General features: G+C 35.4%; 1 protein-coding gene across 5 annotated transcripts in view; it reads right to left on the reverse strand.

The window, feature by feature from the left end:
• The window catches only part of LRRC49 (leucine rich repeat containing 49), a 201,012-nt gene that overhangs the window by 91,996 nt on the left and 91,433 nt on the right, over positions 1-17,583 (reverse strand). Inside the window, exon 1 of one of the 5 annotated variants that reach the window (XM_074294663.1) lies at positions 4,447-4,662. The exons of the other annotated variants lie outside the window; for them this stretch is intronic. The gene's annotated coding sequence lies outside the window, so the exon portion shown is untranslated. Of the gene's footprint in view, positions 1-4,446; positions 4,663-17,583 lie in introns of those variants that run through there. 5 annotated transcript variants of the gene reach the window in all.

Below are 17,583 nucleotides of genomic sequence, written 5' to 3' on the forward strand. Positions count from 1 at the left end.
AGAAAGAAAACCAGACTACCAACATAAAAAATGGAAAAAAAAGAATGCAACATCAATGAACATAAAATTATAGAAATGCTAATTATTATAACAATAGAATAAAAAACAAGGCAAAGAAATCTAGAAATTCTAGAAATGTTTCCTTCTTGCTTAGCAAGAAGGGAAAAAAACTATCACTCTATAGATGATATATGATGGTATATTTAGAGAGTCTAAGAGAAGCAACAAACAGATGAGTTGAAACAACAAAGCTACAGGATATAAAATAAACCCCCATAAATTATCAGTATTTCTATAGATTATCAAGAAAACATAGCAAGAAGAAATACAAAGAGAAATTCCATTTAAAATAATTCCAGACAATATAAAATACTTGGTAGTCTATTTACCAGGAACTATATGAACATAATTAAAGAACACTTTTCACACAAATAGATCTTTAAAATTAGATAAATATTAATTGTTCATAGGTAGGTTAAGCCAATATAATAAATTACAATTTTGCCTAATTTATTAAATAAGTGCCGTGCTAATCAACTACCAATGAATTGCTTTACAGAACTAGGGAAAAAGTAATAACACTTATCTGGAAAAACAAAAGGTTAAAAATATCAATATATATTTTTTAAAAAGTGAAGTGGTCTAGCAGTTACCAAATTTAAAACTATATTACAAAACAATAATCATCAAAACAATCTGGTACTAAGAAGTAGAAGGGTAGATCAATAGAATAAGATTAAGTATACAACCCTCAGTAATAAATGATCATAGGAACCTAGTGCTTAGTAAACTCAAAGATCCATGGTTTGGGAATAAAAAAATCACCATGTGACAAAAATTGCTGGGAAAACTACAAAATGGTTTGGCAGAAACTTGGTACAGATTTGCACCTCACATGATATACTAAGATAAGGTCAAAATGGGTAAATGATTTAGACATAAAGATTTTATATCACAAGCAAATTGGGAAGCATATGAAATTTTACCTGCTAGATCTATGGTTAAAGGAAGAGTTTATGATGAGCCCGGAGACAGATACAATCAGGAAAAGTAAAATGGATACTTTCAAATATACTGAATTAAAAAGGGGAAATTAGAAGGAAAGCAAGGAACTGGGGGGGAAAAAAACATTTTACAGCATTTCCCTGATAAAGGCTTTATTCTTAAATACACAGGGAACTGAGTCAAATTTTTATTAAAGATAAATGCAAACAAACAATTCTGAGGTACCATCTCACATCTATCAGATTGCCTAGCATTACAGAAAAAGAAAATGATAAATACTGGGGGTGGGGGTGATATGGAAAATTCAGAACACTAATGCATTGGTAGTTTAATTTTGACTTGGCCCAATCATTCTAGAGAACAATTTGCAACTATATCCAAAAGGCTATGAACCTATGCATATTCTTTTGACCTAGAAATATTACTACTAGGTCTGTATTCCCAAGAGATCAAAGGGGGGAAAAAAAACCTACACATACAAAAAAAATTTATAGCAGTTTTTTTTTTTTGATAGCAACAAATATAATTGTGATGGAATACTATTGTGCTATAGAACATGATGAGGGGGATGGTTTAAAAAAACCTGGGAATTTCTAAATCCAATTTTTTCTTGTGCAACAAGAGAACTGTATAAATATGTACACATATGTTGTATTTAAGATATACTGTAACATGTTTAACATGCTTGAGACTGCCTGCCATCTAGAGGAAAGGGTGGAGGGAAGGAGGGGAAAAATTGGAACAGAAGTGATTGCAAGGGTCAATGTTGAAAATTTACCCATGCATATATTCTGTCAATAAAAAGCTATAATAATAAAAAAATTAAATAAATTAAATAAAAAAAAAAACGGGGAAGACTTATTGATGCAGAGAAGTGAGCAGATCTAGGAGATTCATTGCAAGTTAATAACAGTGATACTGTAATCACCTGGGAAAGACTTATATACTCTGATAAGACAATTCCAAAGCCCTCATTGGATAATTGCTATCTACATCCAGAGAGATAATGAACTCTTAAGTACAACATGAAGTAAAAAATTTCCCTTTCTTTTAAATATTTACTTATACACATTAAAAAACTAAATACAAAAATAAAAAAATAGAAAAAGATAGAAAAGGGATATTAAAAAAAAACTTAACATTATCTTACGCCCAAGAGAACACTGGCGAAGATTCAAAAAATGTAACAATAAATTTCCATTTCAAGAAAGCATATATATATATATATATATATATATATATATGTATATATGAAAGAATAGAAGAGATTATATATTCATGACTGAATATTTTTCTTTGCTTCCTTGTAGGTTATTCTTTTGCTTTTTTTCTTTTTGCAACATGGCTAATATGGAACTATTCTTTGTATGATTTCACATGTATAATAGATATCATAGTGCTTGTCTTTTCAATGGGAGGAAGAGGAGTCTGGAAGGACTCAAAACTTTAAAAAAATATTAAAAATAAATGTTTTTTCAGGAATTTATCAGAGTAGATTTTTAAATTTAAAAAAGTATAAACAGTATATATTTATACTATACTATACGCTTTATAAATATTATCTTCCTCATAAAAACCTAGGAGGATAGTTGTTCCTATTTCTATTTTACAATTGAGGAAACTGAAGAGGATAAGAGGTTAGGTGACTTGTCCATGGTCACAAATTTAAAGCTCTAAGCCTGGATTTGAACACATATCTAAAAGTCCAGTGCTTTAACCTTTGTTCCACTGGAATAAGTTTTAAAAAAAAGTAATCAGAAAAAGACTTTACAAAGGCAATAAAACTTAAGCTTGGTCTTTATGCCTATGTAAGATATGAACAGTTACAGAAAAAAGGTTGATACTACAAGTTGAAAAAAATGACAAGAGCACAGTCATAAAGCTAGTCATGAATGATATTCAAGCTTTGATAGTAGGAGGAAGGCTAGAACTGAAAGAAGACTGACTTGAACAATGAGGTATTTAGGCAATAGCAAATAAGAAATTGAGTTGAATTGGTACAGAGGTATAAAATTATGGACAGTCTTAAAAGTCAGTAGAGGAATTTGAATTTGATGTCTTAAATATAGTTTCTTAAGTAGCACAATCCTTGTTAAAAAAAAAAAAGTCTTTCTAGAAGTAAAACTGTGAAAATCGTACTTGTAAATTTATGCTAACAAACTTTTCTCTAAAAGTTGTTCAGTGTTCTTGTCTTCATTTCTTCAATACCAGGTTTCCACCTTAGACTGAGCAATTCCAGATCTCTTCTGACTTAATTTCACTTCCCTCGATATTCTTGATCATCTTGGATTCCTGTCTCTTACCTGACTGTTAAGATCAAGGCCATACAGTGTGAACTCTCCAATCCTACCTGATGTTAACCACAGTATTTATTTTTAACAAGGTGGTGCTGGCAGCCACTAACCTGATATATTTAGCAAATAAAGAGATTGGACCCCTCAAGGACTGCTTGTAGCAAGTAGTAGGGGGAGAGAGGAGGCTAGGAAGGGAGATGCCATTGCCAGGTTCTCTATGGCTCTCATAGTGAATGATTTCCATCCCCCAGGTCTGTTCCTAAGTAGCCATGGTTCTAGTTTATCTAAGGGAAATAGAGTACATTTATATGTATTTACAGAATTTGCAGAATCAATCAACTTTGGTGCCCCACTCCCACAATCCTGCCTTTTCTCAGAACTTACTATTCTCTACCCATATGTCCCTGAGCAAAATAAGCAAAGACAAAATGTGCTTTGCTGTATGTAAGACTGTTCTTGGCATAGAAATCATTAAAAGCAACAAATAAAATAGGATAAGATATCTATTACTTGGCTGTGCCACACCGTCTCTCTGGTTCTCTCAGACTAAGGAAGCCCAGATCATATCTGATCCCAAGAGCTCTGATTGCATAAATTAGATGACTTACTCCTCCCCGTCAGTGAGCAAATAAGGTAAACAATGGAATAGAGTTCATAACAGAGATTCCACTCACGCATCCAAGTAGGGCCAGTCTTTTAGATGAAGACTCAGGAACTCAGGTCCTCCTATCTCCTCCTCAGCAGGAAACAGGACATAAGGCTGGGACCCAGTGGCACTGGGAGTAGAGAAGTTCCCACAGAAAATACTTTTCTTGTTATTAACTATCTTACTGCTGAAAGAGACCTCTGACTTCTTACCATAGCCCCAGCTCACTCCATTGAGCAGAGATACAGACAAGGCCAGGTCAGACTACAGAGAAATCTCCCTACCCTACTTGTTATTTTTACCTCCTCTGCTCCTTCCTCTTGATAAAAAGTTCTCAGTCTGAGTCCAAAATAAAGTCATATAACCTCAAACTCTTCCCATCAATAACGGAACTTGCTTGATTTCTCCTCACCTGACTCTGAAGTTAAAGGGTGAAGGACTAGGGAAAAAGTGAAGGTATTACATATATCTCTGTCTCTATAACGATTTTCTATTTCTTACCATTAGGCTCAGTAGAAGAGCTGGCTCTCTCTCTCTAGAAGATAATTACTATTTACCTATTATATACAACTCAGTACTTTATTATATTAGCAAGGATGTCAAAACTTCAATGGATCCGTGATCTCATCATGTGGGTATTCTCTATTGGTGCAGATCACAACCCATCCACATTTTTTCATTCTGTGCAATTCTTGTCCTTGTGCTCCCATAAATCCTTCATAGAGGATTTACCCAATTATGACATAAATAATGGGTTGTCATGACCAAATCATTCATCACCATCTAATGGACAAACCATTAGTGAAGGAAGGAACAGAGGAAAGTTTTCACAACCTATTATTCCCTATAGTAATGTCTTTAGATTTCCAATGAAAAGGAAATGTTTTAAGGCATAACCTCTCATCTGACCATTTGTTATGGTACATGACAACTGTGGGAAGGAGGCTGTAACCAAACTGAGGCTAAACTTATAATATCCATCTCCTGCTGGATCTGCCAGCTCAGTCTTGAGGTTCTAGTAATTGGAGCCTCCAGGCACAAAGAGGATTTTCCTTCCAACTTCCCTTCAATGGTACCTTTCTCCCCCTCCTCCCACCGAGGGAAGAAGGCAGAAGAAAGTCTATGGGGAATGGAAATTCTTTCTCCTGCTGTCTAATATACACCTTCAATCCCATGGTATCTCCTCCTTATCTCCAATTTCTTCTGGAAAGAGAAATGGGGCCTTCTATTCAATGAATAATACATTCATATCTGGTCATATCCAATATATGTGAATGATATACCCTTTCTTTCCTCAGTGAGTTCAGTACTTGTCTCAGTTTTTCTCCCCAATTCATGCCCTTATATTAGGGAACTTTGACAGACATATCAACTCATCCTCAAATACTGTAACTATTCAGTTCTTCAACACATTCACTTGCAATGTCCTATTCCTCCATCTTACTTCAGATACATACTAAAACAATCATATCCTTGAGCTTGTTATCACCCACAAATGTTATCATCTTCATCTACATAAATTCAGAAATCCCCTTGTGTTGTCATAATCTTGCCACTTCTCCCTCTGTCTTATCTTATCAAACTCTACTTTTCATCCACACTGATCCCAGGCCATCTCTCCTGAAATAACTACTCTTTCCTCTTTCCCCCATTTTAATCTCTTTGTGAACCAATTCATCTCTACATTATTCTCTTGAATCCCTCATCCTCCTATTGCCAATGATTCCCTGCCAAACCTCAGTCTTGTATCACTTCCATCATCCTCTAATCTTTACTCCTACATAAGTGCTGTTAAACAAAAATGGAAAAACCATGTAAACATTGTGACAGTCTACTACAAATTTTTGTTAAAAAAGTTCAACTGGGCCATCATCACTCCTATTCAATCTTTTTATACTTGTCTTTATCAACTCAGTCTCCTCCCTTTTCATTTCTTCCCAAACCTCCCTTAGATTTTTCTTCCCTACCCTCTCAGCTTAGAACTTTGACTCATATGTTACACAAAAAATTGAAATAATTCTCTATAAGCTCCCTCTTCTTCATCTTCTTTCAACCATGCCTTCTACCACTATCTCCTCCTTCAGCTTTGCTGTTGTTCAGTCATGTTCAACTCAGCATGATCCTATATAGGAACTATAGTATTTGTGGAGTTTTCTTGGCATTTCCTTCTCCAGAGAATAAAGGCAAACAGGTTAAGTGACTTGCTCAGGGTTCTATACTAAGTGTCTAAGGCCCAGCTGGAACCCAGGTCCTCCTAACTCCAAGCTCACAGCACTCCTCACTGAGCAACCTTGCTGCCTCCAAAGCAAGAGAGGTTATAGCTGGAGACACTTACAAGTGCCCTAATCTCCCAGGTGTTAAATTCAGCGACCTTATCTTGATCCCCATTTTCTCCAATCTTTCTGCAGCTTTGGATACAACTAATTATCCTCTAATACTCTCTAGCACCAGAAGATACACTACTTTCTCCCAGTAGTCCTCCTATCAGTCTCCAGTGCAGGGTCCACATCTAGGCCATCCCCACTAACCAGGATTCTGTCCTGGGCCCTCTTCTCCTTTTGTTATACAGTGTTCTACTTGATCATCTCATTAATTTCCACAATGCTGATTTAATTATTATGGAGCATGATTTGATTGCTCAAATCTGCTCTCCTGCTCTAATCTCCCCACTGATCTCCAATCTCCAAATACCTTTCATTTAAGAGCCCTTTAAATGGGCGGCGCCACAGCGCATCGGGAGATTGAGGCCCAGAAGTAATTTCTGTGGATATTAGGACTCGCCTTGTAGGTGGGATCTTGTCCACATTGAGATAGCTTCGTAATGGGTGACTCTCTCGCTGATTGGCTGTGTGTGTGACTTCACAGGCCCTTTATAAGCCCACTGCAGGCAGCAGTCGCTCTCTTTAACCTGACGCTCTTCACCCTGGCTCCCTAGCCTGGGTGGCCAAGCTGAGATTTGTAGCCAAAAGAGGTAAGGATTTTGGTAGTGAACACGTGGGTCTTCAGACGGGAACCAACAAGTCAGGGCATCAGTCAGGGCATTATGTGAGTAGGTATAATAATTAAAGGCTTTTAAGATTACATGTGGCTGTTCTTGAGTGTGCTACCGGTTATTAAGCTGTAGATTCAAGAGATTGTGGCCAGAGACCTTTGAAGGCCTCAGAGGAGGCGAGCTGGGTAGAGTTCACACTGCAAAGGACAGTGGTCAAAGGTACTCTGGTGGGTCTAGGAAAGATTAGTAATTGTAACTGCCAGGAGAGCACGTTACACTTTCAGACACCTCAAACTTGATATTCAGTAGACATTTTAAACTAACATGTCCAAACTGTAATTCGTTATCTTTACCCCTAAATTCTCCTTTCTTCTAAATCTCCCTATCCCTGTGGAGAGCATCATCAACCTGCCAATCCCACCCCAAATTCATAGCCAAGGTATCTCCCTCATCTTGTCACTATCTCTCATCTTCTACACACAAGCTGCCACCAAGGCCTATTGATATTACTGTTATACTATCTCTCAAACACATTCTCCTCTCCTCTGATACTGTCACCACACAGGGCCCCTATCACCTCAGGCTTGAACTACTGCAAGAACCTGCTGGTAGGTCTTCCTCCCACAAGTTTCTCCCATTTAGACCTCAAAGAGCTTTTGCTAAAGCTCAGATCTGACCGGGTGTTCAAAATCTTTTATGTTCAAATCTTTGGTGTTCAAAATCTTTTATAATCTATACACATACAAAACTCTTCATATCCTCAAAATTGCCAAAGATAGAAATGGTCATTGCTAGAGATGTTGTGGAAAGAAAGACACACTATGATATTGGGGATAGGGTTGTTCATTAGTATAACAATTTTGGAAAGTAATTTGGAATTATACAAAAAAGTAACCAAAATGTCTATACCCTGTGAACTAGCAATTCTACAGCTAATCATACATCCTAAGAAAGTCATTCAAAAAAAAGTGCTCTTATATATCAAAATATTTATAGCAGCACTTTGTATGATAGCAAAGAATGAAAAACAAAATAGAAGCCTAGAAATTGGGGAATGGCTAAATAAATTGTGTGACAATAAAAAAATGAAATATTTTTGTTGTTTACTCCTTTTTCAGTTGTGTCTGATTCTCCATGGGGGTTTTCTGGGCAAAGATACCTGCAATAGGTTATCATATCTTTCTCTATATCATTTTACCAATGAGAAAACTAAGGCAAGCAGTATGAAATGGCTTGCCCAGAGTCCCACAGCTAGTAAGCATCTGAGCCTTCTCAACTCCAAGCCCTGAGGTATCTTAGCTGTCCCACAATGGGATATTACCATGCTATGAAAAACAGATGCTCCCCAGAGCATAAATGTAGCAGAAGTATTGGTAAGGTGAAACATTGCCTCTCTTTCTGTATCATCTGTGATATAAGTAAGATAACAGCTGACAAACAATTACAGAATAAATCTGGCTTACAACTAGCATTGAGTGACTCTGCTACAGTAACAAACCACAATCCATGACTGCAACAAATGCCTAACATTGTAATGAAAATGGTGAGGAAGAGGGAGGAATAATACTGCCATACTTCCAAGACTTCCTACTTCTAGTTTCTAGTTAATTCTCTTACCTCAAATAGATAGATTGCCACAATTACTGATTGCTACCATAAACTAATGCCATTTTACCCAATTATGTGCAATATGTCAGTTTCCTTACACAGAACTGGAATAAATCCTAGTTCTTCAGCAATAAAAGCTGTCTCCAAAAAATGTCCACAAGAGGGAACCATCCACGCACTTTTCTCTATCCTACAGTCACTGCACTAGATACTCTCAAGTAGTCAATATATCCATATTGCAAATGCTCTCCTCAATCACTGAACCCTAAATATTCTGACAATGGTGATGATACTGCTCTCACAGCTTTCTCAGCATACTGAAAGATGATAAAGAAATGCAAAATTTTTGTGATTAAAAAGCTAGAATGCAACTGGAGAACTATGCCTGTGGCATTTGCCTTCTATAATATCTGGGATCCCTCTCTCAATTCATCTTTTGTACTGGTTTGATATGTTATTCATGTAAATCCATTCTTTTCAAATTATTTTTAAACTTAATTTTATAATTATAACTTTTTTTGACAGTACATATGCATAGGTAATTTTTTACAACATTATCCCTTGCACTCACATCTATTCCGAATTGTCCCTCCTTCCCTCCACCCCCTCCCCTAGATGGCAGGCAGTCTCATGCATGTTAAATGTGTTATAGTATATGCTAGATACAATATATGTGTGTAGAACTGAATTTATTGTTGCATAGGAAGAATTGGATTCAGAAGGTAAAAATAACCTGAGAAGAAAAAAATGCAAACAGTTTACACTCATTTCCCAGTGTTCCTTCTCTGGGTGTAGCTGAGCCTGTCCATCAATTGGACTGAATTAGATCTTCTCTTTGTTGAAGATATCCATTACCATCAGAATACATCCTCATATAGTATCGCTGTTGAAGTGTATCTCCTGGTTCTGCTCATTTCACTCAGCATCAGTTCATGTAAGTCTCTCCAAGCCTCTCTGTATTCATCCTGCTGGTCATTTCTTACAGAACAATAATATTCTATAACATTCATATACCATAATTTACCCAACCATTCTCCAATCGATGGGCATCCATTCATTTTCCAGTTTCTAGCCACTACAAAAAGGGCTGCCACAAACATTTTGGCACATAACCTTTCCCTTCTTTAATATTTCTTTGGGATATAAACCCAGTAGTAACACTGATGGATCAAAGGGTATGCACAATTTGATAATTTTTTGAGCATAATTCCAGATTGCTCTCCAGAATGATTGGATTCTTTCACAACTCCACCAACAATGTATCAGTGTCCCAGTTTTCCCACATCCCCTCTAACATTCACCATTATTTTTTCCTGTCATCTTAGCTAATCAGACAAGTGTGTAGTGGTATCTCAGAGTTGTCTTAATTTGCATTTCTCTGATCAGTAGTGATTTGGAACACTCTTTAATATGAGTGGAAATAGTTTCAATTTCATCATCTGAAAATTGTCTGTTCACATCCTTTGACTATTTATCAATTGGAGAATTAGAGTCAGTTCTCTATATATTTTGGAAATTAGGCCTTTATCAGAATCTTTAACTGTAAAAACATTTTCCCAGTTTACTTCCCTTCTAATCTTGTTTGCATTAGTTTTGTTTGTACAAAAGCTTTTCAATTTGATGTAATCAAAATTTTCTATTTTGTGATCAATAATGATCTCTAGTTCTCCTTTGGTCACAAATTCCTTCCTCCTCCACAAGTCTGAGAGGTAAACTGTCCTATGTTCCTCTAATTTATTGATGATCTCATTCTTTATGCCGAAATCATAGATCCATTTTGATTTTATCTTGGTATGTGGTGTTAAGTGTGGGTCCATGCCTAATTTCTGCCATACTGATTTCCAGTTTTCCCAGCAGTTTTTGTCAAATAATGAATTCTTATCCCAAAAGTTGGAATCTTTGGATTTGTCAAACACTAGATTGCTACAGTTGTTCCTTATTTTGTCCTGTGAACCTAACCTATTCCACTGATCAACTAGTCTATTTCGTAGCCAATACCAAATGGTTTTGGTGACTTCTGCTTTGTAATATAGTTTTAGATCAGGTACAGCTAGGCCACCTTCATTTGATTTTTCTTTTTCATTAATTCCTTTGAAATTCTCGACCTTTTGTTCTTCCACATGAATTTTGTTGTTATTTTTTCTAGGTCATTAAAATAATTTTTTGGGAGTTTGATTGGTATAGCACTAAATAAGTAGATTAGTTTAGGGAATATTGTCATCTTTATTATATTCGCTCAGCCTATCTAAGAGCACTTAATGTCTTTCCAATTATTTAAATCTGACTTAATTTTTCTGTCAAGTGTTTTGTAATTTTGCTCATATAATTCCTGACTTTCCTTTGGTAGATGGATTCCCAAATATTTTATACTATCAACAGTTATTTTGAATGGAATTTCTCTTTGTATCTCTTGCTGTTGGATTTTGTTGGTGATGTATAAAAATGCTGAGGATTTATGTGGATTTATTTTGTATCCTGCAACTTTGATAAAGTTGTAGATTATTTCTAATAGCTTTTTATTAGAATCTCTGGGGTTCTCTAAGTATACCATCATATCATCTGCAAAGAGTGATAGTTTGGTTTCCTCATTATGTACTCTAATTCTTTCAATCTCTTTCTCAGCTCTTATTGCGGAGGCTAGCATTTCTAATACAATATTGAATAGTAATGGTAATGGGGGCAACCTTGTTTCACCCCTGATCTTAATGAGAATGATTGCAGTCTTTCTCCATTACATATGATACTTACTGATGGTTTTAAATATATGCTCCTAACTATTTTAAGGAATAGTCCATTTATTCCTATACTCTCTAGTAGGAATGGATGTTGGATTTTATCAAATGCTTTTTCTGCATCTATTGAGATGATGATATGGTTCTTGTTAATTTGATTATTAATATGGTCAATTATACTAATAGTTTTCCTAATATTGAACCATCCCTGCATTCCTGGTATAAATCCTACTTGATCATGGTGTATTATCCTGGGCATGATTTTCTGTAGTCTTTTTGCTAATATCTTATTTAATATTTTAGCATCAATATTCATTAAGGAGATTGGTCAATAGTTTTCTTTCTCCGTTTTCAACCTACCTGGTTTGGGTATCAGTACCATGTCTGTGTCATAAAAGGAATTTGATAGAACTCCTTCAATCCCTATTTTTTCAAATAGTTTATATAACATTAGGGCTAACTGTTCTTTAAATGTTTGGTAGAAATCACATGTAAATCCATCTGGTCCTGGAGATTTTTTCTTGGGGAGTTGATTAATAGTTTGTTCTATTTCTTTTTCTGAAATGGGACTATTTAAGCAATTTATTTCCTCCTCTGTTAATCTGAGAAGCCTATATTTTTGGAGGTAGTCATCCATTTCCCGTAGGTTATCAAATTTATTGGCATAAAGTTGGGCAAAGTAACTCCTTATTATTGCTCTAATTTCCTCTTCCATTGGTGGAAAGTTCCCCCTTTTCATTTTTAAGACTAACAATTTGAGATTCCTCTTTCCTTTTTCTGATTAGATTTACCAAAGGTTTATCTATTTTATCGTTTTTTTTTCATAGAACCAACTATTCATTTTATTTATTACTTCAATAGTTTTTTTTTTTACTTTCAATATTATTAATTTCTCCTTTTAATTTTAGAATTTCAAGTTTAGTATTTGATTGGGGGTTTTTAATTTGGTCTTTTTTCTAGCTTTTTAAGTTGGAAGCCCAATTCTTTGATCTTCTCTTTCTCTATTTTCTTCAAAATAAGCCTCTAAAGATATAAAATTTCCCCTTATTACTGCTTTAGCTGCATCCTACAAATTTTGGTATGATGTCTCATCATTGTCATTATCTTGAGTGAAATTATTGTGTCCATAATTTGCTGTTTCACCCAATCATTCTTTAAGATGAGATTATTTAGTTTCCAAGTACTTTTTGGTCTATTTGTCCCTAACTTTTTGTTGAATGTAGTTTTTATTGCATTGTGTAATTCTACCTTCCTACATTTAATTTTGAGATTTTTATGTCCTAATATAGGGTCAATTTTTGTAAAGGTTCCATGAACTGCTGAGAAGAAAGTATACTCCTTTCTATCACCATTCAGTTTTCTCCAAAGATCTATCATACCTAATTTTTCTAATATTCTATTTACCTTTTTAATTTCTTTCTTATTTGTTTTGTGGTTTGATTTATCAAATTCTGAGAGTGCAAGGTTGAGATCTCCCACTATTATAGTTTTGCTGTCTAGTCTTCTTGCAAATCTCAACTTCTCCTTTAGGAAGTTAGATGCTATACCACTTGGTGCATATATGTTTAGTACTGATATGGCTTCATTGTCTATGCAACCTTTTAGCAGGATCGTTTCCTTCCTTATCTCTTTTGATTAGATCAATTTTTGCTTTTGCTTGATCTGAGATAAGGATGGCTACCCCTGCTTTTTTTACTTCACCTGAAGCATAATAGATTCTGCTCCAGCCTTTTACCTTTACTCTGTATGTATCTCCCTGCTTTAATTGTGTTTCCTGTAAACAATATATTGTAGGGTTCTGACTTTTGATCCAGTCTGCTATCTGCCTCCACTTAATGGAAGAGTTCATCCCATTCACATTTACAGTTAAAATTACTAATTCTGTATTTCCTGCCATCATAACATCCCTGGATTTTTTTTCCCTTGCCCCCCCCTGAATTCCTTCCCAAGTATTAAACTTATGGGCCCCACTTGTGTCACGCAGCCCTTCCTCTTTAGTATCTCTCCCTCCTCCCTTTAGATCCCTTCCCCTTTTTTGTGCCTTTCCCTTATTACTCTTTTCCTTTTTCCTTTTTCTCTCCCATTTTTTAGTGAGGTGAGAGAGAATTCTCTGTAAAACAAATTGTGTCAATTATTTTCTCTTTGAGCCAATTCTGATGAGAGTTAAGATTCACACAATGTTCCTCCCCCTGTCTAATTTCCCTCACATCTGATAGTTGTTTTTTTTTTTTTGCCTCTTCGTAGGATGTAGTTTCCCTTTTTTTATCTCCCCTTTTACCTTTTTTTGATACTATTCCCTTTCCATTTCTATTTCCCTTTTTTATGTTATATTAACAAAATGAAATTATACATGTGGATTTTATGTATAGCCACATCAGAAATATGGTTCTCAAGAAATCCTTTTACCTTTTTCTGCTTCTCTTGGTTGGAGATCAAACTTTTTGTTTAGATCTGTTTTTTTTTTTTTTTTTTTTTTCTTAGAAACAGATGAAATTTTCTGTTTCATTAAATGTCCATCTTCCATGGAAGAAAATGCTCAGCTTAGCTGAGTAGTTTATTCTTGGTTGCATTCCAAATTCTTTTGCCTTTCAGAATATCAGATTCCAGGCCCTTCGATCCTTTAGTGTAGATGCAGTTAGATCTTGAGTGACCCTTATTGTGGCACCTCAATAGTTAAATTGTTTTTTCCTGGCTGTAATATTTTTTCCTTAGTCTGATAGTTCTGAAGTTTGGCTATAATATTCTGTGGAGTGTTTTTTAAGGGTCTTTTTCAGAAGGTGTTCGATGAATTCTTTCGATGCCTATTTTCCCTTCTGATTCTGTTACCTCTGCGCAGTTCTCTTTGATAATTTCCTGTAAAATAGTATGTAGGCTCTTTTTTCATCATAATTTTCTGGAAGTCCAATAATCCTCAGATTATCTCTTGTAGATCTATTTTCCAAGTCTGTTGTTTTTTCTAGTGGATATGTGATATTTCTTTCTATTTTGTCATTTTTTTTGTTTTGCTTGACTGATTCTTGATGTCTCAGGGAATCATTCATTTCTATTTCTTCAGTTCTGATTTTTAATGAGTTATTTTCTTCATTAGCTTTTTTTTTTTTACTTCTTTTTGTATATTTCCAATTGAGTTTTTAAATGAGTTATATTGCTCTATGGAATTTTTTTCCATTTCACTAATTTTTTTTAAAGTGAGTTATTTTCTTTTTCCAATTCACAAATTCTGTTTCTCTGCACTTCCTGTGATTTTTTTACCTTTTCCAGTTCACCTTTCAGGAAGTTGTTACTCTCTTGCATAGCTTCTCTTTCCTTTCCCCATTTTTCTTCTAGCTCCTTTTTAAGATTTTTAATAGTTTCTTCTGGGACAGCCTTTTGTGTTGGGGACCAACAATTGTCTGGAGATTGTCTGCTATTAGTCTCCTCAGGGTTGAAAGCCTGCTCTTTTTCTGCATAGAAGCTATCAATCATCCTTTTAATTTTTTTACTCATTTTTTAAAGCCTGTAGGGTCTGCTTTTGGGGCCCGGAGGTTACCAGCTTCCTCTGCAGAACAGGGATAGGTGTGTGGCCGGCCTGTCAACCAGCTACAAAGAGTGGCCAGGTATGGGAGTGCTCTGGGAAATAGTTCCCCAAGGAAAGTGACTCAGGCTTACATGGGGCCCAGCTGTGGGAGGTGCCCTGCTAAAAACCCCGCTGTGCGGATTAATGACTGCCTTGAGGCAAGAGTGTGAGCAGTGAAAGTGTCACTGCCCCAATCTGAGGGTGCTGTGGGGTTATGGGTATTAACAGCTGACCAGCTGAATAGCCCTGCTCAGACCAGAAGTGTCTCTGCTGCAGAAACACAGTCTGTTGTCCCAGGCTGAGCCCCTCACTGTGCAGATTAGAGCCTGCCCCGGGCTGTACCTCCCTGCTGTGTAGATTTGCAGCTGCTCTGGCCGTGCTTCAGTGTGCAGTTGCACTGTTGCACTGTTCTATGCTGAGTCACTTCTGGTTTGGGGAGGGGGGTACAGTTCTGGCATTTTTAGAGTATCCTGTACCTCTGGTTCTAATCTCTGTGCTGGTCCCCTGCTTTACAATCAAGATAAAGCAGTCAGTCTATGGCAGGGTCGTTTCCACTGCTCTTCTAGTCACAGAGGCTACCCCCATCCCTGGTCCGCTCAGGATGCCAAACTTTCCTATTCCCCGTCTGCTACTGGTCTATTCTGGACCCTCAGACAAACCTGTTCTGATGGTCTTCCAGATTATCTTCAGCTGGTAAGTCATTGCACCTTTAATCTTCATGAATTTCACCAGTCAAGCACTATTTTTGAGGCTAAATTCAAAGATTGGTAGTGAGGGCAAGAGAGGAGCTTAAAGAGCATGTGCCTTCTCCGCCATCTTGGCTCCCTTCAACCATGTAAATCCATTCTTAACTGTTGCTAAGGAAATTTTCAGTTCTTAGGCTCCTGGAAGAACAAGACACCTTGTTTGTCTTTGTCCATATATAAGTAATGGGAAAGAACTGGCTCTAACCTATCAAATAGGAAGCAACTGCATACAGGTCATCACTATTTCATCCTGGGACTGGGAGAAGGATCCCAAAAATGGAATATGTGGCCAAGACCCAATAATGATAAAAATACCTCACTTCACTAGTTATAATACAAATACATTCTTCATCAACTGCTGCAATCTATAATCCTCTTTTGCTGTTATAAAGTAAATGTCCACACTTGTCCAATAGCATGATAATTGTCAGCATTAAATTCGAAACAGTAATAATTCTTCTTTTAGTAAAGATTTTCATGTATTCTAGGTTTATTTAAATCTAATTACTGTCTTACTGATTTTACATTAAAAGTTAAATCTTATACTTCAACAGTGCTTTTCAAATCTCTAAAGTTATAAATAACATTGTATCTAAAATTAAATAAAAAACCCTGTTGCACAAGAAAAGACTCAGTTCTATCTCTAGATAAAAAAAGTATAAACTAAATCCTAGAGGAAAATTATTTTAACAACCTCAGCATAGCTCTATGACAAAAACAAAGATTTGTTCTTTGATTCTAACCATTCAGTATATTTAAAAATTAAATATTTTTAGTCCAGCAGTCCAATATATATCAGGGTAACCCAAAGATACTGATGATTCAGTATTTTAGTTTTAGTATCTGTCTAATATTCAGAATAGGCCTAATTCTATGAAACACAGTATGGACCAAATTGCATAGCTTATATCATCTTCCACAAAAACCAGCTAATTGGTTCTATCAATTTAATCCAGATCAAAAGATAATGCTAGAGTCTCTAAATAATGTTCTAGATAGAGGGTGCAGTGGAGAGTAGAAATTACAGTTATTACATTTAATTAAGTGTCTTTTAAAGATAAAAAATAAAGAACATAAAATTAATCCAGATTTTACTGGGGTCTATAAACCAAGTGAACAAGATGATGATGTAAGTTATTGATTTCCAAATAATAAGCACTTCAAAAACTTTCTTTTCTTATGCCTTTTGTAGCATTCTTTTGAGTGCCATTCTCTTCCTTAACTTTCTTTTTTGAGTGTCATTCTCTTCCTTAACATTACAAATCTTACTATTCCCTAGCCTGGGTTTTTCCCCTTCCCATTTCCCCAATATTCCTTTCTGTGATTTCATCTTTCTCCCTTCATCTATCTCCTCAACTGATTTACAGTATAGTACTACACTTTTGCTTTACTTTGACTGGTGTGGGAGTTGGGGGAGGGAATAGTATTTGTTATATTTACTTAATAAAATTTTTATTTTTTAAAATAATATTTTTAAAACTCATTATATATGTTTATATGATAAACAAATAAAATATATTTATAAACAAAATATATATTTATATGTATGTATATAAAAACTAAATTAAACTACTTTTACTTGTCTTTAGCCATGATTGATCTTTTCCCATACTTACTTAATAGAAAAAAATTTGAAAACACTAATTTAATTCTTGGCTAAACAAGTATTTTCCAGAAACATTACTGCCTCTTCAAATTCTCATTTAATTTATAAAACAATGGTAAAACTAACCAGGCAAGTAGAAGTTTTCAACTCAAAAGCCCAAAAGTAACCCTAAAATTTTAGAGAAGGATTTCTTTTTTATTTATACATAGTTGTAGTCAGCAGATAGATTACTATTAGCCCCATAATAAAATGAACCTAAGGAAGAACATTAGCAATTAGGAAAACAGTAAAAGGCTACTATAAAAAAAAAGGGGATGCTCCTGATGGCTAACAACTTCTTTGAAAAATCTAATATATATATATATATATGTGATTTGGAAATATGACACTGGTGAGAT

This window comes from Sminthopsis crassicaudata, chromosome 2 (assembly GCF_048593235.1).
Source record: "Sminthopsis crassicaudata isolate SCR6 chromosome 2, ASM4859323v1, whole genome shotgun sequence".
Lineage (NCBI taxonomy): Eukaryota > Metazoa > Chordata > Mammalia > Dasyuromorphia > Dasyuridae > Sminthopsis > Sminthopsis crassicaudata.